A 22,347-nucleotide genomic window follows, 5' to 3' on the forward strand; every position below is an offset into this window, starting at 1 on the left:
TAGAAAGATACTATGGTGACAGTGAAGATCAAAACACAAACTCAAAGACAACAAAATCAAAACTGCTAAATAACACCCTAAAAACAGAACAGACCAAATGGAGAAAGATATACAAAAATTCATTGAAGAGAAGAACTCCTTAATAAGCAGCAATACTATACGATGATTAGCTGCAAATGACTTAGCTATTCTCAACAATACAGTGATGCAAGACAGTTCTCAAGGACTTATGGTGAAAAATGTTATCCATCTCCAGAACAAGAAACTTATGGCATCTGAATCTGAATCCAAGCACACTTTTTAAAACTTTATTTAATTTTCTTGGGGATTTTTTGGTCTATGTTTTCTTTCACAGCTAATGACTAATATGGAAATATGTTTTGCATGACTGTACATGTATTACCTATGTCAAATTGTTTACCTTCTCGATGATGGGGGAGGGAAGGGAGGGAGGAAAGAGAATTTGGAACTTGAAGTTTTAAGAAATGAACTTTAAAAATTATTTTACGTGTAATTGGGAGAAATAAAATATTAAATTTTTAAATGAATGTAAAAAAATAAGAACCCACTATGTGTTAGGCACTATGCTAAGTACTAAAGACATAAACAGTTGAAGCAAAAGATAGTGCCTACACTCAAGGGGCTTACAATCGAATGGGAGAGAAAACATGCAAACAAATACATACAAAACAAGCTATATACAGGATAAATAGGAAATAATCAACAAAGCAAAGGCACTAGAATTAAGAGAGGTTGGGGAAGGCTTTCTGTAGAAGGTGAGATTTTAGTTGGGACTTAATGGAAGCCCGGGAAGTCAGTAGTTGGAGCACAGGAGTTCCAAGAATGAGGAACATCCAGAGAAAATGCCCAGAGCCAAGAGATGGAGTACATTGTTTGTGTAATACCAAGGAAGCCGGTGTCACTTATTGAAAGAATACCTGGAGGGGAGTAAGGTATAAGAAGACTGGAAAGGTAGGAGAGGGCCCTAGTCCCCTGAAGATCTTTGAATGCCAAACAGAGAATTCTGACTTTGATCCTGGAGGAAATGAGAAGTCACTGGAGTTTATTGAATAGGGATATGTGTGACATGAACAAACATGAGTTTTAGGAAAAATACTTTAGTGACTGAATTGAGGATGGATTTCAGAGGGAAGGGTTGAGTAACAGGCAGACCCACCAGCTGACTATTACAATAATCTAGGTGTGAGGTGATAAGGGCCTACACCAGAGTGGTGGCAATGTCAGGGGAGTGAAGGGGGTGTATTTGAAAGGTGCTTCAAAGGTGAAATTGACAGGCCTTGCAACAACTTTGATATGGGTGAGAGTGTGGAATCCAAAATGACCCCAAGATTGTGAGCCTGAGGGACAGAGAAGATGGCGTTGGCCTCTACAGTAGTAGGGAAGGGAAGAAAGAGGAAATGTTTTTGGAGATAAAGATACTGAGTTCTGTTTTAAGGCTATTGAGTTTAAAATGTCTACTGGGCAGATAGAGCACCAGCCCTGGAGTCAGGAGGACCTGAGTTCAAATCCAGCCTCAGACACTTGACACTAGCTGTGTGACCCTGGGCAAGTCACTTAACCCCAATTGCCTCACCAAAGGAAAAGGAAATGTCTACTGGGCATCCAGTTGGAGATTTCTGAAAGGCAGTTGGAGATGTGAGATCAAGGTCAGCAAAGAGGTTAGGACAGGACAGGTAGATTGGATAATTGCCAGAATAGAGATGGATCATCAGCACAGAGATAGTCATGCAAAACTACTTTTAAATTCTTTTATAACAAGACGATTAGACAAACAGATTAGAGAAGTGCTATCCTTATAGATCAAGTTGATTTCAGTAAAGCATTTGACAATCTCTCATGCCATTCTTGTGACAAAGACAAAGACATAGAATAGACAATATTTTGGTGGATTTGTAACTGCTTTGAATGGCCAGGTCTAATGATTCATTTGAAGTCAACTTAGAAGAACTCCCTAAGAATGCTCCAAGGATAAGTGATTGATGCAAAGCTATTTCATATTTTTATCCATGATTTGGTAAAGGTATCATAGATGGCATTCTTATCAAATTCATATATGATACAACTTTAGGAAGGAATATTTGATATGCAGAATGAGAGAGTCAGTATCAAAAAAAAATTTGGACAGACCAGAATTTGAGGATAATTTTGAGGATAATAAGAATTTAATGTGAAGCTTTACATTTGGGTTAAAAACAGTCAACTTCATAATTATTAGCTGTGGATGGCACAGATAAAAAGTAGTTGGTTCTTCAGGTGATGCTATATGGCTTCAAATGATGCAACATAAGAATTTCAGATGACCCCAAAGATAGAAAGGTCAAGGTAGATTTAAGTAGACTGCAATACATAATCAACTATTACTTGTTTATAAGAAGCAGCATAAAATACATTATTCCCTCCTTCCCCCATAAGTGAACCAGTCAAGTATGAGGGATAACAAATAAATAGACAACCCAATTTCTGCACTGCTATCCATGAAAAATGGGGGGGGGGAGAACAAACCAGAGAATGGTCTGTTCTACATTTGATAGATGATATGGAGAATTTCAGGAAACATGGACAAAAAGGGAAGAGGATGAGTAGTTACAAAAGAGTTGCTATTTCTAATGGTGATAGGAATAATAATACTGATGAGATCACAGAATTGTAGCAATTAATTCAATTCAACAAGTATTAATAAGGTACAAATATCTTCAGATATTTGAAGAGTTACAGGCAGAAGATAAACTAGACTTGTCCTGATTAGCCCCAAAAGGCAAAATTAGGAGCAATGTGTTTAATTTACAGAGGCAGATTTATGCTCAATGTCAGGAAAAACTTCCTAATAATTAAAGCTGTCCAAGTGGTAGTGGGTTCCCTCTTATAATTATAAAGTGCTTAGCACAGTGCCTGACACATAGTAACCAATGTATAAATGTTAGCTGTTGTTGTCTTCATCATTATCATTATTGAAGATAAAGTTGAATGACCACTCAACAGTGACATTATGGAGCAGATTTCTTATTCATGTATATATTTCACTAGAAGGTCTTTGAAGCCCTTTCCAATTCTGATATTCCATGATTCTGATTCTGATTCTTATATTCTGTAATTCTTTCCCAGGAATTTTTTCACTGATTCCCAACACAACATTCTTTCATTACACCAAGTTAGCAGAGGTCTTCCTATACTTGAAGTATGTTAGAAATACTGTCTGTCTGTTGTCTGCTACATGATCAGTTGATATTGTCATGCACATCCTCAGCAAGGTCTTTTACACCTCTTCTTATATATAACATGCTATAAGCATGTTACAAGCAAAAACAGAAAATTGGGAGAAAACAGAAAAATTAATTCCATCCAAAATAAATACAAAATACATAAACTATCTGGGAATTAAACTTCCAAGGTACAGTTGGGACTTGAACAAAACTACAAAATTTTCTTTATAGGAGTATGAGGAGATTCAAATAATTAGGGAGATGACTATGGTTGGGCCATGACTACACATACATACACACATACACACACGCACACACACACACACACACACACACATACTTAAGATCTACCTAAATTGACTTACAGATTTGGTGCTATACCAGTCAAATCACCAAGTAGTTACTTATGGAGCTAAACAAAATAATGATAAATTTTATTTAGAAAAAAAAAAGCCAATATTTTCAAGGGAAGTAATGGGGAGGGGGAGTAGGAAACATATCTCAAACTATATTATAAAGAAATAATCATCAAAACTATTTGGTACTGGATTAAAAAAACTTTTTTAAATGATCTATGATACAAGTTGGGTAAACAAAATCTAAAACTAATCAAACATGATATAACCTAGTGTTTTACAGATATTGACATATAAATTACTAAAGCAAAGATACCCTATTAGACAAGAACTATATTGTAAATTGGAAGGCAATTTGACAGACTTGGGATCCATGAATTTTTAAAAATTGATAATTCTATCTCAATGAGATAGGTTTCCTTTGTAATCCTGTATATTTTCTTTTATGCATTTAAAAACACTATTCTGAGGAATCCCTAGGCTTTACCATACTGTCAAAGTGGTCCATGATACAAAAAAGATTAAGAATTGTAGTTTGGATCAACATCTTATACTATATGTTATGTTAAGCTCCAGGCTTGGTTGGACCTCTGATTTCATTGGGAAATTTTGTTAAGACAAATCCTTCTGTCAATACAGATTAACAACTCTTCTGCAAGCTAGAAAAGTTGGAATGTTGTTTGGGGGTACTGAGAGATTAGGTAACTTGCTTTGGGCCCCATAGCTAGTAAGTATAGATGGCAGAGACCTGACTTAAACCCAAGTGTAATTAACTATGAGGATAGCTCTTTATCCACTGTCACACTTAAAAGTGACTTTGTAAAAAATATCAGAAGAGAATGGATAGAGGTAAATTTCAGTTATAGCTAGGAGGCAATTCATAAAGAAATGATAGGTATGATTTTTTAAAAAATTAAAATAGATGATTCTGATCATGTAACTTAAAATAGTTTTGCATAAACAAAATCAGTGCAACTTGAATAAGAAAAGTTATCAGTCGGGATAAAAATCAACACATAAAATATTTCTCTGAAAGGTAGACATATAGGAAGTTAATACAAATATTAAAAAGCAAGTGGTCAAATGATACAATCTGATACTTTTTTTTTTTTGGTGAGGCAATTGGGGTTAAGTGACTTGCCCAGGGTCACACAGCTAGTAAGTGTTAAGTGTCTGAGGCCGGATTTGAACTCAGGTACTCCTGACTCCAGGGCCAGTGCTCTATCCACTGAGCCACCTAGCTGCTCCAATCTGATACTTTTTAAAGAAGAAAAGCAAATTATCAGTACCTTTTGAAAGTATGCTCCAAATCATTAAAATCAACCACCAAAGTGATTTTCCTAAAGTAAAGGTCTGACCATATTAGTCCCCTATTTAATAAACTCTTGTGGCTCCCTATCATTTCCAAGATAAAAAACAAAGTCCTCTATTTGTTATCCAAAGCATTTCATAACATAGCCTCCTTCACATCAACCCCAAACTTTCTAGTCTTTTTCACCTCCTGCCTCCTCACTCTTCAATTCAATGACCAGTGACACTGACCTTTATGAGTTTCAAATGAAATCACTTGACTACACAAGACACTCCATCTCTCACATAAGACACTCCATGTCTCAACTACTACATTTTTTTCTGATAGTCCTCCATGCCTGAAATGTTCTCCTTCCTTATCTCTGCCTTCTGGCTTCCCAGCTTCCTTCAAGTACCACCTAAAAATCTCATTTTCCACAGGAAGCCTTTCCCAGCCCTCAATTCTAGTGCCTTCCTTCTCTTTGTAAATTATTTCCTATCTATGCTTTATGTAGCTTGTTTCTACATATTTGTTTGTTGGTTGTCTCCTTTAGAGTGTGAACTTCTGGCTTCTACCTCTTTTTGTATCTCTAGCAATTTAATGCAATGCCTAACACAGTAGACATTTAACAAATGTTTATTAAGTAACTGACTAATCAAGAAAGAATGGTACCACAAAAGCTAGAAAAAAATCATATCAAGGAGAAGATGGTGAACAATCAACAGTGTCTAAGGTTTCAGAGAGGTCTGGATCAAGGATTTGAGAGTTAGATTCTGAGGTTCTATGGTGGTCTATGGGTGGTTATTTCTAATACCATAGTTCAAGAACCCCTACCTCTTTGCTTCCCATTAACAGTCAGCCAGTAGATACAATTTAGCTCTCAGCAAGGGCATTTACCAAGATGACATATGTATATATATAAAATAACATTTTATATATATACACACACACACACATATGTGTGTTTATATGTGTGTATGTGTGTGTGTGTATGTATATATAAACCTTTTCTTATACAATTAAGGCATACTCTACCACTAATAAAAAACAATGTCTGTAAGAAGAATATTCACAAACCTAGAGTATGAATGGTTGCTGTCTGTGAGAGGTGGTTAAGATTCTAGCTAATCTATCTAAAAATCTAATGAGTGGTCACCAATGAATTAGAAGCTTTAGCAAGAGTTTAGACTTTTAAGCATTTATTAAAGAGAATAAGAATTTGGTGAGGAGAGAGAAAGAGGCCTAGATGCCTACATCTATCTATCTCAGGGAGCCAGCATTTCTAGCTCCACTCCCCAGGAGGTCCTGACAGAAAAAAAAGAGAACATAGAGAGCCTCGCCCCTTCTTCCTCCCAGAAGCCTCCTGTGAAAACCGGAAACATCCCATCCACATGAACACATAGCTCCAAGCTAATTGGCTGGTAGCTTTGATTGACAGTACCCATGAGCAAACATCACTTCCTGACGCCAAGGAATTGACCTTCCAAGCCATGTGGCTTTCCCTCAGACTCCTCCTCATGGTGGAGCTTTCCTACAGTAACTCTCCAGCGGGTGGCGTCACTCCAATTGTCACAAGTACAATGTACAATAGTAGTGAAGCATATATTTAGGAAACACATATAGACAAAGCAATCTATAACTTCAGTACTGCAGGGCCCCCAAATTTGTTGTTGTTTGTCTTTTGCTCTCAAAGAGGACTGATAACATCATGAGAGTGATGTGTTGACTTGCTCATGAATTGTATTTCAGTGAGACAGAGCTGTGCAAAATTGTCAGTCTCACTTTCCTCCATAGTCATCAAAGTCCAAAGGCAAGACAAAAGTTAAGAGGACTGGCAATAGCTCAGGATGCAGCAAGACCTTGGTCTTTCTAAATTAATGTCTTTCCCAGGTCTCATTTTGTCTGAGGCAACGCCCACTAAGGGCTAGTTAAGAAATGAGAAAAAAGATGTTTAATTTACCATCATGAAAATATCTATCGGGGCAGCTAGGTGGTGCAGTGGATAAAGCACCGGCCCTGGATTCAGGAGTACCTGAGTTCAAATCCGGCCTCTGACACTTGACACTTACTAGCTGTGTGACCCTGGGCAAGTCACTTAACCCCCATTGCCCGCCAAAAATAAAAAAAGAAAGAAAGAAAATATCTATCAAGGAGAGGAAGACCCTCAGAATTTCTGGCTGGAATAGAAAACAATTGCAATTTATACTTATTCTAAGCCATCAAAACCTAAATAATGAGCAACAGAAGCTTGGGCTAGGGGCTATTATTGGCCATTCGAGGGATGAAAGCCAAACTGATTTAGATTTAAAGGTGTAGTCAAATAGTTCCATTTGAAACACTGGAATTTTTTAAAGCCTAATTTACCAAAGCTATATTTCAAGAAATCATAAAGGAAAACTGCACAAGACAAAAAGCAAATTGTCCCAGATTTTTGAAAAAAATATATAATAAAAAAAAAAAAAATATATATATATATATATATATATATATATATTTTTTTTTGCGGGGCAATGGGGGTTAAGTGACTTGCCCAGGGTCACACAGCTAGTAAGTGTCAAGTGTCTGAGGCTGGATTTGAACTCAGGTACTCCTGAATCCAAGGCCGATGCTTTATCCACTGCGCCACCTAGCTGCCCCTATATTTTTTAAATATATTAAAAGTTTTTTTTTTATTTTTAAATCCTCTCTGAAGCTTTGCTTTCAATTTCCAGGGCTAACTATCTTTTGAATCCATATCTGGCTCTCCTCTCTGCTCCTGAATATGTTCTACATTTTAAGTGACTGCCTCTCTCTATCTGTGTCTGCTTGGAGTGTTTGTTTCTGTTCCCTCAATTGTGCCTTCAACTCTCTCAAGTTGACTCTTCAAATACTGGGGGGACTGCTTCCTTCTGGACAAATAGTTCTACTGCTAGGTCTATGGCTGATTTGAGGATAAAGAGAAAAAATTCCCTCTTCCCTCCCAAGAAGTGAAAAGATATGTTCTTTCCCCCGCTACTAGCTCTTTTTTCAACTGCCATCAATTGTCAAACTCCCTCTAGGGCTTAAAGCCCTGAATGGGTATTGCTGGTTTTGCTCATCCAATTTAATGGTATTACTCCCTTCTGACTCAGAGAGATGTGTTCCTACTTTGTGAAGGTATAACAGGATGTTAACACTTTATTAAGACATTAATACCTCAAAATCCAATTATATCTGGTCCCTGTATCAACCAAAATTGGGTAGGGGGATGGGAACCAAATTTCCCAATAAGTCGAAAAAGTCTCCTATTATCTATAGTTTTCTAGGCATAGTCTGCCATACTCTGACAAGAATGGAAGGACATGCCTTCTCACATCTCTTCTTTGTAAATATCAGCTTAGTCTTTATAATTTCACAGCATTCAGTTTCAATCATGTTGTTATTATTTTGTTTTTTTCTTTCCTTTTACATTGTTGTAGGCATTGTATATATTGTTTTCCTGGTTCTGTTGACTTCACTTTGCATCAGGTCATATGTCTTCCCATGCTTTTCTATATTCATCACATTCATTGTTTCTTACAGCCATTATAATTCCCTGACATTCATGTACCACAAATTATTTAGCCACTCTCTAATTAAATGACATATACTTTGTCTCCAATTCTTTGCCAATACAAAAAGGACTACATGGTAGCAATTTTGTGATAAAACTCTGGAGACAAAGTAGGGGCCCATCAACTGAAAAATGACTGAATAAAGTGTAGTATGTAAATGTAGTATAATGTTGTTTAATCATTTTCAACTCTTCATGACCCCTTTCAGGGTTTTCTTGGCAAAGATACTGAAGTGGTTTGCCATTTCCTTCTCCAGTTCATTCTACAGATGAGAAAACTGAGGCAAACAGGATTAAGTGACTAGCCCAGAGTCAAACAGCTAATAAGTATCTGAGGCTGTATTTGAACTTGGGTCTTCCTGATTCCAGGCCCAGTGCTCTACCCACTGCACCACCTAGCTGCCCCTAATATTTCAATGTTTTAAAAAATGATGAGTAGGAAGAATTCTTGTATGAACTGAGTGAGGAAAGTTAATTCAAATGCTGTATCATTTGATTATTGATATTAAAATATAATAATCCATTTTCCAAATCTCCACCTTTTAGAGAGACATCTCTCATTCTAGCTAAGGAATCATTCCCAAGGCCTGGACTGGGTCTATCTATTTGACCCATGGGCATAGATGCCAGCCTGAGTTCATCTACACTACCTATAAGTGACCCTTGTATCCTTGCTTTCTAATCAAAGTTGGGTGCGATCTGGTCTACAAAGGGGAAACTAAGGCAGGGAGATCCTGATTGGAGTGGTTTGCCTTGCCCAGATTGCTAGAGGCAACTGAGTCTCATTACCAGTCCACTTTCCTCAGGTGACTCCCTACTTTCCCCGGTCCCTCCCTTTGAAGTGATAGGGAGGGGTTGAGAACTCTTAACCTACCTCCTCATTAAATGTCTGTCAATCAGGGTTGCCTTTCTCTCGTCAGGGGAATTCCCAATGATGTAAAATCAGAAGGAAGAGACCTGGATTTAAAAGACCCTGTGACTCTTACTTGGTGTCTTTGATCCTGGAGAGAGATCAATGACTTCAATTTATTGGTAATTTGCCAACCTTTCTAATAAAGTGATTTATCGTACCTGAAATTTTGTCTCTCAGAATTTCACTCTTGACATGATGCAGAGCAAATTAAACAAAATCAAGAGTACAGTCTACCCCAAGACTATAATGATATAAAGGAAAAGACTGAAAGACATCAGAACTTTGTGACCAATCTTGACTGTAGAAACATAGACCCTCATTCTTGGCAGGTGCTGAGATATTGAGTTGTTTTGCCTACTTGCACTTCTTTATTACAAGACTGCTTCTACTGGGGAGAGGGAAAGACGGTAGGTATCATTAGAATGTGTCAGCATTATAAAGAAAAAAATTGAAATTTCAGCACAAAAAAAAAACAAAAACAAAAAAGGGACCAAAGATGGAGGAGGGCTGGAGAGAAGAAGGACTCCCTTATATTAAAGGTTATCCTGTGTGACTGACTATGCAGAATAATGTAAAATGAATACACAGAAAACTATAATATATGGGATTGGGACTACTTCCTTGCAATTTCAGCTTTATGTAGAGGGCAACCTGTCTCAGGTTATATGAGGTGGTTTTGATGTGGGATGGAATTTAGGGTCAAATTGATCATGAGTCATCCCAAAAGAATTATAAGACCCAGTGATTCATTTTCCCAAGTTTTATTGTAATACTGTGAGTGAACACAGGGAGAGAACCAGAAAAGTGGAAAGGTATCTCTCAAATAAGGAAAGGAAAGATAGTTATATTTATAGTATGGATAAATTGATTATCAGTCTCATTATAATAATCTCCACCTTGGGCAAGTACAGGGGAGGGCCTATCCTAATTTGGAGTTCCTGGGGGCTTGAGCCAACCCCCAAGGTGGGTACCTTTTTCTGTGGAGGTGTGTTTTGGGGGTTTACATATCATAAGGTGAATCTGGGGACAAATTTGGCCTTTTCTGCACATGTCACTTTCTGATTCCCATGACTAGTTTCAAAATATTTTCATTTATCAGTTTGAATTTCTATACCCTGTCAGTGTATCATTGTTATAGTTAAGGTCTCTATGACCTGCCTCTGTATGTTATTGTTATGAGTGCTGATTAATGTGGGTAGTAAGAACCTAGGCCTTCACTTGTATTAATGAAGAAGTTATCCATTAACTGGGGTCTGAAATCCCTTTTAGAAGGGTTCATTCAAATATGTTATAAAAAATTAAGGATTGGCTATGACATAAAATTTGTAAACAAAGTTTTCAAGAGAGAAGTGATATCATTGATCTTGGCAGATGTCTTAAATCAGAGCTATAAATAGTCAGACCTGGAGGGAAAAGGCATTAGAGGAGTAACAAAGTAATAAATAAAATCATCCTTAATTAGCAAAATCAAATTTAACAAACATCTATTAAGTATGATGGACTCAGGCACTTCCCAAGGAGCCAGAGTACATGTCCAGCTCCATGGAAGATGTCTCAGCTCAAGGATCTCCCTGGTCAACACTTTCAGTTGTGTGCTAGGTGCTGGTGATACAAAGATAGAAATGGCTATAATCCCTGCCCTCCAAAAGCCTATATTCTACTACAGGAGGTACACAAACAGGGATATGATAAAGGAGGCAGAGGAGGAATCCAAAGTGTTCAAGGAAAATGTGAAAGGGGATGTCTGTTTCAACTAGTGGGATCACCACCACAAGAAAATTTAGCATAGCATAGAAAAACAAAAACTAAGAAAAAGAAAGCATAAGCAGGAAATTCAAAAACATTCCTGATTCTTCTTTATCTATTCATTCAGGTCCTCTTTGAGCATATTAATTTTAGTACTGAGGAGGGATGGTGCTTCAGAGTAGTTTAGAAAAGACATTCAATAAAGCCGGTCTGTGTTTGACAACCTCAGCAGCTATTCAATGCAATCACCCAGTAATTTACCAAGACTAACTCAGAGCTCTCTACCGTGTCTGCCAAAGGGTAAAAATAAAAAGCTATGGAGTTACTTGAGGATTGAAGGTTACCTTTAAAAGAAACTAGGTGGTTTGGAGAAACAAGGGACAAGGTAGTCCTATCAGAACATATCAGAACAAGGATCTAACACCATTTTCCCATAGAGCAATGAGGACCAGAGAAAAAAAGCAAGAGATGAAAGAGATAACAGAAGGCCTAGTGTCTATAAAAAGTAAGTCCCTTTTGGACTGTACACTCTACAAAGGAGATATTTATAGAGCAGCCCAGAGATAATGAAAAAAAAAAACAGGTCCCAGGGGCCTTGCTACTAAAAGAGATGGGTGTTGGTATTAACCTCATTTTACGGATGAGGAAACTGTAGCAAAGATTTAATGACTTGCCCTGGGTCACAGTTCCTGAGGTCAGATTGGAATCTAGATCTTTCTGACTAAGGTCAGTGCTCTGTCTACTGTACCACCTACCTGTCTTCTTTCGAAGCTCACCTGAAGCACCAGAATTTGAGACCTTTCCTAATTCTTCCCCCTTGCTATTCCTTCTCCCCCTCCCAAGACCAGGTCTTAATCTTGTTTATACTTCTATTCATACAAGTTAGCTCCCTTCATAGAATATAAACTCCCTGAGGGAATTTCTAAAGGAGTGTGACTAGGATTGTGAGAGGCCTGGAGACCAGCCATTTGGGGATTAAAGGAACAAAGATTTTTGGAATTTGAAACCACTAATATAAATTTTCACAAGTGAAAAGCCAAGAAAAATAAAGCCAATCCCTCAACTTCTGCTCCATTCCTTCCTTTCCAGTTTTTCTCAAGGGCTTGCCCCTTTGATCACCCTGTACTAGAATGTTCTTATAGGATCCTACCAGCCAATGCCAATAGCCAACACAGGAAACATATGGAATACTGCAGTTTATTCACTGAGACTGTGACACACCCCACCAGCAATTGATGGAAAAGTATGTCTAGCATAATTTGGCAGGTAACATTTATATATTTTCTTCTCCAAAGCCTGGAGAAAATAGGGAAAGAAAAGATATGCTTCTTACAGAGCAGAGAAGATAGAGGACTTAGTGGTGGAAAGGTACAAAAAAAGAAGCTTATCACTTGTTTGGGATGAATGAATGAGTCCCTGTTAGAATAGCCATTTACATTAGACCAAAGAAAATGATATCTTCTTGGGTTTTTTTCAGTCAGTCAATCCCCATTTGCTAATCAGTTAAGATAAAGAGACAATTTCCTTGAACTATCAAAGTCCTGTTGTCTTTCAGTTATTAGGAAGAAGGAAACTACTGAAAGGGAAATTTGCTTTAAGCTAGTCCCTGCAAAATGTGCTGAGACATCACATAGCAAGAACAACAAATATTGAACAAAATGGAATTGGTTATGTTAACTCTGTTGTTTATTTATTTATTTTTGGTGGGGCAATGAGGGTTAAGTGACTTGCCCAGGGTCACAGGTAGTAAGTGTCAAGTGTCTGAGGCTGGATTTGAACTCAGGTCCTCCTGAACCCAGGGCCGATGCTTTATCCACTGCACCACCTAGCTGCCCCCCAAGTCAATTCTTAATGGATAATTTTTAACTCTTAAAAAAACCCTTTCAACAATCCCCTCTCTCTGTAGTCTTCAGCATCTCCCAATTCACTGGCTCCTTTCCTGTTGCCTATAAATATACTCAGATCTCTCTCATACTTACAAAGCCTTTATTCAGAATTGGTCCAGTCATTTTGGAAGGCAATATGGAACCATGTTGAGAAGTAGCTAAAATATCCATGTCCTTTGACCCAGCGATTCCCACTGCCAGGCATAGTCCCCAAGGAGGTCAAATGTTCTATATAAAGATCCCATATACATTAACATAATCCTATCAGCATTTTTTTTCCTGTGGTAGCAAAGAATCAGAAACCATGAATATACCCATCAATTGGGGAACAGCTTAAACAAATTGTACTACTACATGAATATAACTTAAATATTACTGTGCCACAAGAAATACTGACTATAAAGAATACAGAGAAACATGAGATTTCTATGAACTGATGTAAAGTGAAGTAAACAGAGTTAGGGTTAGAATATGCCCAATGACAATAAAAATGTAACAAAACACCAACAATAATAAAAACTGAACGTTCTGATAATAATGAGCAAATTTGGTCCCAATAAATGGAAGAGAAAACGAACCTCCCCACCTTCTTTGCAGAAGTGGGGGATAGTTGGGGTGGAACATTGGACGTCCTATCAGACTTTGTTGTTCCATTGCTTGATTTTGTTGATGTGCCTTTTACTTTGTTTCTTTTATTCTTTTTTTAAAAAATTATTATTCTTTGCTACAAGGGATGATTATCAAAAAGAAGAGAGGGATACATTTAGGAATGAGGGGATGTAAAAGCAAAATATATCAATAATTTTTTTTTCCAATCTTCACTTGCCATTACAACTTCCTCAAGCAATTTAGGCCATATCTTTCCTCCCTTTTACTGTCAAACTCCGAGAATAAGCTATCTATTCTCATTGCCTTTACCTCTTTCACTTTCCACTCGCTTCTTAATCCTTTGCAATCTGGTTCCTAACCCAACTACTTAAGGGAAATGGCTCTCTTCAAGGTTACCAAGGATCTCCTAACAGCTAAATCCAATGACTGACTTTTTGTCAGTCATCATCCTTCTAGGCCTCACTGCAGCCTTTGATGATGTTACTGACTCCCTCCTATCCCTCTTCCTAGACGCAATCCTTGAAATTTTGTTATTCTTCCTATTTCTTTTCATACTTTTCTGACCACTCCTTCTCAATCTCCTTTGCTGGATCCATGTCCCTTTCCCTTTGCCTGTATATACTCCAGGGCTTTCTCTTGGGCTCACTTATCTTTTCTCCCCCCAACCCCACCTCTCTCTCTGAGTCCCCCCCACCCCATCTCCCTGTCTCTGTCTCTTTCTCCTCTCTCCATTTCTCTCTGCCTCTCTTTTTCTCCCTTTCTCATTTCATCAGCTCTCATCGGTTCAGTTATCATCTCCATGCAACTGCTCCCAAAGCTGATGGATGTGTCTACTTGAATGTCCCATATGTATCTCAAATTTAACATATCCAAAACAGAAATCATTATCTTCCCCTCCAAACTCTCCTGATAATCATACTCCACTCTTTACCCCAACCCTCCATATCCAATCAGCTGCCTAGTTTTGTCAATTCTACTTCCACAATATCCCTCATACTCATTCTCTTCTCTCCAATGACACAAGCATCACCCTAGTTCAGGTCTTTCATCACTACTCGCCTGGACCATTCCAATAATCTTATAATCAGCCTCTTTAGCTTCAGTTTCTCTCTTCTCCAATCCATCTTCCATATAGCTGCCAAATTGATATTCCTAAATTGCAGGTCTGGATATGTACCTCCCATGCTCAAGAAACTGCAGTGACTCCCTATTGCCTCTAGAATAAACTCCAAAGTCCTCTGACGTCTATAGCTTATGGCATCACCCTATCTTTCCGGAATGACAGCATATAATCTCCCTTATATACTTTATATTTCAGCCAAATTGGCATACTTGCTGTTCCCCATACATGACATTTTACTTTCTATTTATATCCCCTCACATTTGCCATCCCCCATACCTTGAATGTTCTCTTCTTCCTCACCTCTACCACATTGACTCGCCAGCTTCCTTCAAAACACAGCTAAGGTTCCACACTTTATAGGAAAATTTACCTGATTTCCCCCACCCCCATCCCACTCCCATTCCACCCAGAGTTTATTGTTTCCTTCCACCACTTTGTATTTATTCTGTATATATTCTAAATCTATTTATCTGTGTACCGGTCGTTTTCCCCCCAGTGGAAAGCAAGTTCTGTAAGGGCAGGGTTAGTTTCATTTTTATCTTTGTCTCTCCAGTGCCTAGTATAGTACCTGGCGTACAGTAGGTGATTGATAAATGCTAGCTGAATTGGATTGGATTTAATTGAGTTGATAACAAGAGAGTGCATTCAATAATGAATTCAACAACTAACAGGCTTAGATGAACCCCAGGGTGCTGAGAGCATGGGTAGATATTATTGAAGAGCTACTACCAATGATCTTGGGGAAACCCTGGAAAATTAGATCATTGTCATAGGATGGGGGAAGTTCCCAAACTCAAAAATAGAAAGAAAGAAAGAAAGAAAGAAAGAAAGAAAGAAAGAAAGAAAGAAAGAAAGAAAGAAAGAAAGAAAGAAAGAAAGAAAGAAAGAAAGAAAGAAAGAAAGAAAGGAAGAAAGGAAGAAAGAAAGAAAATGAGTCCTGGAGTCACTGTGCCTGTGAGCTTGACTTTGATTCCTGGAAAAATTTTAGAACATATTATTGAAAGGATAGTTTGTTTAGAAAGGGAAGTGGTATTAACTAAGAGCCAGTATTATTTCATCAAGGAAAGCTCACCCTATATTAACACACTGCTGATAAGGCTGTGAATTAGAAAACAATTTAGAGTTGTATTTTAAAAATCACTAAATAATCATTTACCCTTTGATAGGACATACCTTTTATATCACTACAAGGCATTTAACTTGTAAATATCCTAAATATAAACTAATAAATATCTTAAATTCAACATGTCCAAAACAGAATCCACCCTCCCCCCCAAAAAAATTCTGCCCTCTTCCTAACCTCTATTACTCCTCAGGGTACCTCCATCCTTCAAGTCACCCAGCCTCACATTCTAGGTTGTCATTCTCTCTCTCTCTCTCTCTCTCTCTCCCCTTCCCCCTCTTTTCCTCTCTCCCTCCCCATTCCCCTTTCTCTCCCTCCCCTTTCCCCCTTTCTCTCCCTCCCTCCTCTCCCCTTTCCCTCTCTTCCTTCCTTTCTCCTCCCCCTTCTTTCTCTCCCTCTCCCTCTCCTCTTCTCCCTCTCTCTTCCTTCCTCTCTCCCTCTTTGCCCCCTCACTCTTTCTTCTCCCCTTCTACTCCTCTCTTTTTCTCTCTCTCCTCCCCATATCCAATCAGTTATCAAGTTATGTTGACTTTGCCTTTGTAACATTTCTCATATACACCACTTTCCCTCCTCACACACTGATATTAGCCTGGTGTGGGCAGACCCTTATCACCTCATGTCCCTACTACTACAACAATCTTCTGGTTGGTATTCCTGCCTCAAATCTCTCCTCACTCTGGTCCATCTTCCAATCAGCTATCAAAGTGCTCTTCTTAAAATCTGACCATGCCACGCCCCCTATCAATAAACTGCAGTGGCTCCACAGTTCGTCCAGGTTCAAATAGATGTGGTGAAGCTGTCCCCCATAAGGTGCATGGGAATGTCATTGTGTAGCTCAAAAGGAGGCAGAATAGATATTAATAGCCTCTTCTCTCTCAACTCTTTTCCAAGATTTTTATTTCTGTCAGGAGGGGAAGTAGGAGGTTGGTGACCAGAAACTTGGTCACTGCTTTCCTCAGAGAGATAGAATTATATCTATTTGTTCCCAGAGATATTGTTAGTCTAGGGGATATCATTTTCAGGTTCAAGCTAAATTTCTGGATCACTGTTCATTAGTGGAGAAAGAGGAGCATATGGGGTGTTCAGGGAGGGCTAGCATGTCTGATGAGAGGCCTGCTGATCCCTTTTCAGGGCTGCACATCCACCTTTGGTCTCCACCTTTCACCCAACTCTCACCATGGTTCCAAAAAGTTGTAGCATGCACAACAGCCATACCCTGATAAAACCATTTCAGCTGACAGACTCAACAAGGTTAAGGATAAACATCAGGTGTCCAAGCCATTGGTGAGTTAAGAGGATGTCTACCCCAAGCATGTGAAGACTTCCCCCATGGGAACAGGGGGATGAGAACAATTTGGTGTAACAACCATGAAGGTGGATGAGGCAGGCACTGTGGAACACTTAGACTTTGGTCATCCATTGCATCCTAAGTTATTACCAGTCATCTTGTCTCTTGTCTTGCCACTGGACCTTGATGAATCTGGAAGAGAGAATGAGGCTGATAACTTTGTGCAACTCTGACTCAAATCCAATTCATGTGCAAGTCGAGACTTTACCCATGATGTCACTGGTTCTCTTAGAAAACTAAGGGGGAACAACAATATCATCTAGAAAAGGAAAAGGAGAGCCCCCATATCCAAAGCTTGACTTCCTTCTCACCAAATACTGATTCCACAATGAACACACATAGTAAGTGGAAAAGAAACCCATTTATCCAAATTGCTAGCAAAACAGAAGGATGCATAGGAGAATATACACCAGACTCTTCCACTGGGAGTGAGGTAACTCAGCTCAATCAACAGAGAGAAAGTTCTGGACCACCCAAAGGGAAATTTCCCCAAAGTCTCTAGTGTAGCAATTTGAGGACAGGGACATGATGGAGACTGTCAGCTCTTCTCCTGTTGGCTTCTTCCCACAGTCTTATTTTCCCTTCAGCACTTTGAAGTGCAGTTATAATCATCCATCTTCTCTTTCAAAACTGGAAGTCAGAAGCTACCAAAGATATGGCAGAGCCAAAAGAGGCTCAAGAGACTTGAAGAAACTGAAGAGACTCGAGGAGAAAGAAGAGAGTGAAGCTCTTCTCCCATTCTCCAACTCTACCCTTTACTTAGGTGTGGGGCATTGATCTCCACCAGTTAGAAAAGAGTCCCCTACCAATGGGCAATGTTCACCACATGAATGACTTAGTGGAAAACCAAATTTAGGAGGCTTTATCAAATCATATTGAGTCTTGTTACAAGTGGATTTTAGCAGAATTACCTAGGGAATATCCACAAGAGGAACATTCTCCAGAGGTGCCCTCAGAACGATGCCTGTTCTAGAATTTTCAAGGAATGAGGTTTCCAGGGACCAGACAACTACATGTGACAGCTGGGATTCAAAATGTAGTTTCTGATTAAATGGACATTGGAAGTGGGTTAGAAGGAGATGTTATTTAATATTGATGATCAGTATTGTATTACTTTGGCTTTTATTTTTCATGGTATTTATGTTTTCCTGAAAGAAGAATATACCTTTATTCCTTTTATTTATTGTTTGGAGATCAGGGCCATTCCTCCTGCAACTTTTAGACAACAGAAAGCCTGTCTTCTATTTTTATTAGCCTCATCTTATCAAACTTGTCTTATGGAATAATAATGTTCACTGTTTGACATTCCTCAAATAGAGGCTAAAGGAAGTTTGAGCTTCCTAAAGTGATTGAATTACTTGCTAGCTATTCTAGCTAACTGTAAGGGAGGAATTCCTTGACACTGAATTTTTTTGGTTACCTTGCTGATATGTAAATCTCCCCTCTCACAATCAATTGTGAACATTCTAAATGGAGTTTAATCTGTAACCTGACTTAGTTTACCTATAGAGTCTGTTTAATAAGGTTTGTCTCCTTTAGGGATTTATGAGATTAAGAGTCTGTGTAACTAAATTTGTTCAACTTTTATGATATTGAAGGAAGCATGAGATTATGATTTTTGTGATATTTATGGCCATGGTTGATACACTTGTTTCCTAGTATAAATTTAAGTTCCCTGACTTATAGCCCCTGAGACTTACAGAAATTGATCCCATTGACTATGAGACCTTGGGGAGTTTATCACCACAATCCCAAAGGACCATTGATGAAATATACTATCCATCTCCAAAGAAAGAACTGATATTGATGGAACACAGACTGAAGCAGGCTATTTTCACTTTCTTTCATTTTTTCTTTTATTCAAGTTTTCTTGTACAAAATGACTAATATGGTAATGTTTTACATAATTGCACATGTATAACCCATATCTGATTGCTTACCACCTCAGGGAGTGGGGAGAGGAGGGAGAGAAGGAGGGATAAAAACTGGAACTCAAAACTATAAATAAAAATGTTTATTACTTTAGAAAAAAGTTTGTCACCAATCTGGCCCCTATTTCTCCTTAAATGAATTACATCAAGCTTAAGATATTATGGTTAGAGTCAGGTGGCTCCATTGATTCAGGTTATTTTAATGAACTCCCTTTGAATCACAACCCAACTTTCTGCTTCTGTAATTATCCTTTTGCTAGCCTGAGAATGTTGGACCCCCAAAAGAGGGGCTGTGGATTATTATTTATCATTTGTTTATTTATTGTTTGAGCCTAACTTTATGTGACTAGACCTTGTTTGCACCCAGAATGATATCCTGACCTCAGGAATTCTGTAAGAATGCTAGAGATAACTACAAAGAATTTTGGGTTCCCTGAGGTCCTGAATCATCCCAAACACTCTTGTTTTGGGTCCCTACACTTAGGTCTTATTTGGGGTTTATCCAAGTTTGTGGTTTAAGGTTCCCCTTGTGTTTTGACTTTATCCAAATTTTATTGAATGTTTACAGTTACTAATATCCATCTCAATCTACCTTGTTTCAAATTTCCCTCTTGGCAAAATTACTTAACTGTAGTATGTGATTCATATAGGGGTACCCTTGTCTAAATCCTATATCACGTAAACCTTCTAGAACCTGAGCAGGAGAAAGTCACACTTCTTTTCTGCCTTACTTTCCTCTACCAAATGGCCTAATAAATTTCTTTCTAAAACTATTTCAGATTTTGGGGTTTGTTCTTGTGAACAACAAATTTTACTTTGGACATATTGAGTTTAACTCTGCACCATTCAATCAGACAGTCAAGTTTGATTTTCTTTCTGGTGTGCAACCTCTGCAATGCAGAAGCTTTCCCGGCTGTTAGCCATTATCATTCCAGGGATACCACAGCTGCCACCTCTCAGGCCTTTGGACTTTTCAGAACTCACAAGTTTACTGCCAGTCCTGGACATGTCCAGCATGGAATGTCTATCTGCTTACAATGAGTAAATACAAACACAGAAAGGTCAAAGGGGCTCCCAGGTACAAACCCCTTCACCATGCAGAGTGGCAGTGAGTTCATCATAATACTGATATATAGAAAAGTACTTTCCTCACTAGAATGGCTAACCAGAAGAGGCAAGGATAAGAGACCACCAGCTATAAGCTGCCTCTTTTCTTAACGAATGTAGCATGCTGCTCCCCTTCTGATGGGAAAAGGTAGGAGAAGTAAGAGAAGGAGAGACATAGTGAATAAGGGATCACAAACACTCTCTCATACTATATTAAAACGAGTCCTTTCTTAAGACATCACAATATGGCTACAAGCAGCCCTGAAGCTCCCCAGTGGTTGACCAGAGAACCAGGCAAAAATATTTGTGCATACTCCATGAAATAGCACCTGTTCTACTTGTAGGAACTGGTACAGAGTGAAACAAACAGAGCAAATTACTAGGAGAATTTGCACAATGACTGTAACTTTTGAAGATAAGCAAAATTGAAAAGTTGTAGATTTCTTTTTTTTATTGTTTTTTTTTGGGGGGGTGGGGTGAGGCAATTGGGGTTAAGTGACTTGCCCAGGGTCACACAGCTGGGAAGTGTTAAGTGTCTGAGGCCAGATTTGAACTCAGGTCCTCCTGACTCCAGGGCCAGTGCTTTATCCACTGTGCCACCTAGCTGCCCCAAAGTTGTAAGATTTCTGAAAAATGCAATGACCAACCATGACTACCCAAGGATTGATGATAAAGCATACTTCCTGCCTCTTGGTAGGAAGGGCATAGGATTGTAGATTTAGAGATGACAGGAACAGGTAATAAGCAGCAGAGACAGGATTTGAATTCAGGTCCTGTGACTTTGATTCCATGGTAGAAGTTCAGAACTCTTCACTGTACAATGCTTTTGATGGATTATGCATGTGGAATGAGGTGTGTATTTTTAGGCATGGCTTCAGAAGGTAGGGAATAGGGGAAAGGGAACAAAAGGCATTTATATAGGCCTATTTCATGCTAGGCATTGTGCTAAGTTGCAAGGTAGGTACTGTTATTACTCTTATTTTACAGTTGAGGAAACTGAGGCAAACAGAGTACAGTGATTTGCCCAGAGTCACACAGCTATTAAGTGTCTGGGGGGGGGCAGATTTTTAACGCAGGTGTTCCTGGCTCTAGGCCCAACACTCTCCTAGTTGGAGAATGGGCAAGAGAGGCAACCAAGAGATCAATAAAATAAATGTGGAAATGGAAAGAGTTTGTCAACATTTCTATAATTTATTTTCAGCATCAATGACAGGAGAATTACCACATTCCACTCCAATATCTCAGTTCCCTAATAGCTTTTCAAAGTAGAAATGGTACTTAGAAAGACAAAGTATATACTGAGAAAATTCATACTGGAAGTAAAGTAACCTTGAGCATTAAGGAGTCACTTTCCAAGATAAGAAGGGAAGGGGAAGATACTAAAAAGGGGGTGGGAAAACATGGAATATATTAATTAATAAAAGGCATTTATTAAATACTTGCTGTGTGCCGAATACTGTGCTAAGCATTGTTGTTGTTTGTCCTTCATTCTCAAAAGGACAAATGACATCAGGACAGTGATGTCTTGACTTGCATGTGAATTGGATTTAAGTGAAGCAGGGCTACGCAAAGCCATCAGCCTCACTCTCTCCTCCAGAGTCATCAGAGTCCAGCTGATTGTTGATGGCCTCCTAAGCATTGGAAATTTTTTAAAAAAGCAAATGTAGTCCCTGCCCTCAATGAGCTTGCAATCTAATAGGGAGACACTACATGTATGTTGGTGCAGTGGCCATTTTGGTTTGGAAAGTTATAGGAATGGTGAGTGGAACCATAGGTGACTAAATTGTCATGCACCTATGTGGTACATAGATAGGGCCTAGAGTCAGGAAGACCTGAGTTAAAATGAAGCCTCAGACACTTGCTAGCTGTGTGACTCTGGGCAAGTCACTTAACCTCTGCCTCAGTTTCCAAAACAGTAAGATGAGGATAATAATACCACTTACCTGTCAGGGTTGCTGTGAGGATCAAATAAGAATAAGATAAGAATAAGAATTTAAAGTCCTTAGCAGAGTGCCTGGAACTTAGTGGATACTTAATAAATGCTTGTTTTTTTCCTTAATTTCAAATAGCAATGGAAATATTGATTTTATTATGTTTTTTTGGATGCAACTGACTATGAACT

Source organism: Dromiciops gliroides, chromosome 1, assembly GCF_019393635.1.
Source record: "Dromiciops gliroides isolate mDroGli1 chromosome 1, mDroGli1.pri, whole genome shotgun sequence".
NCBI lineage: Eukaryota > Metazoa > Chordata > Mammalia > Microbiotheria > Microbiotheriidae > Dromiciops > Dromiciops gliroides.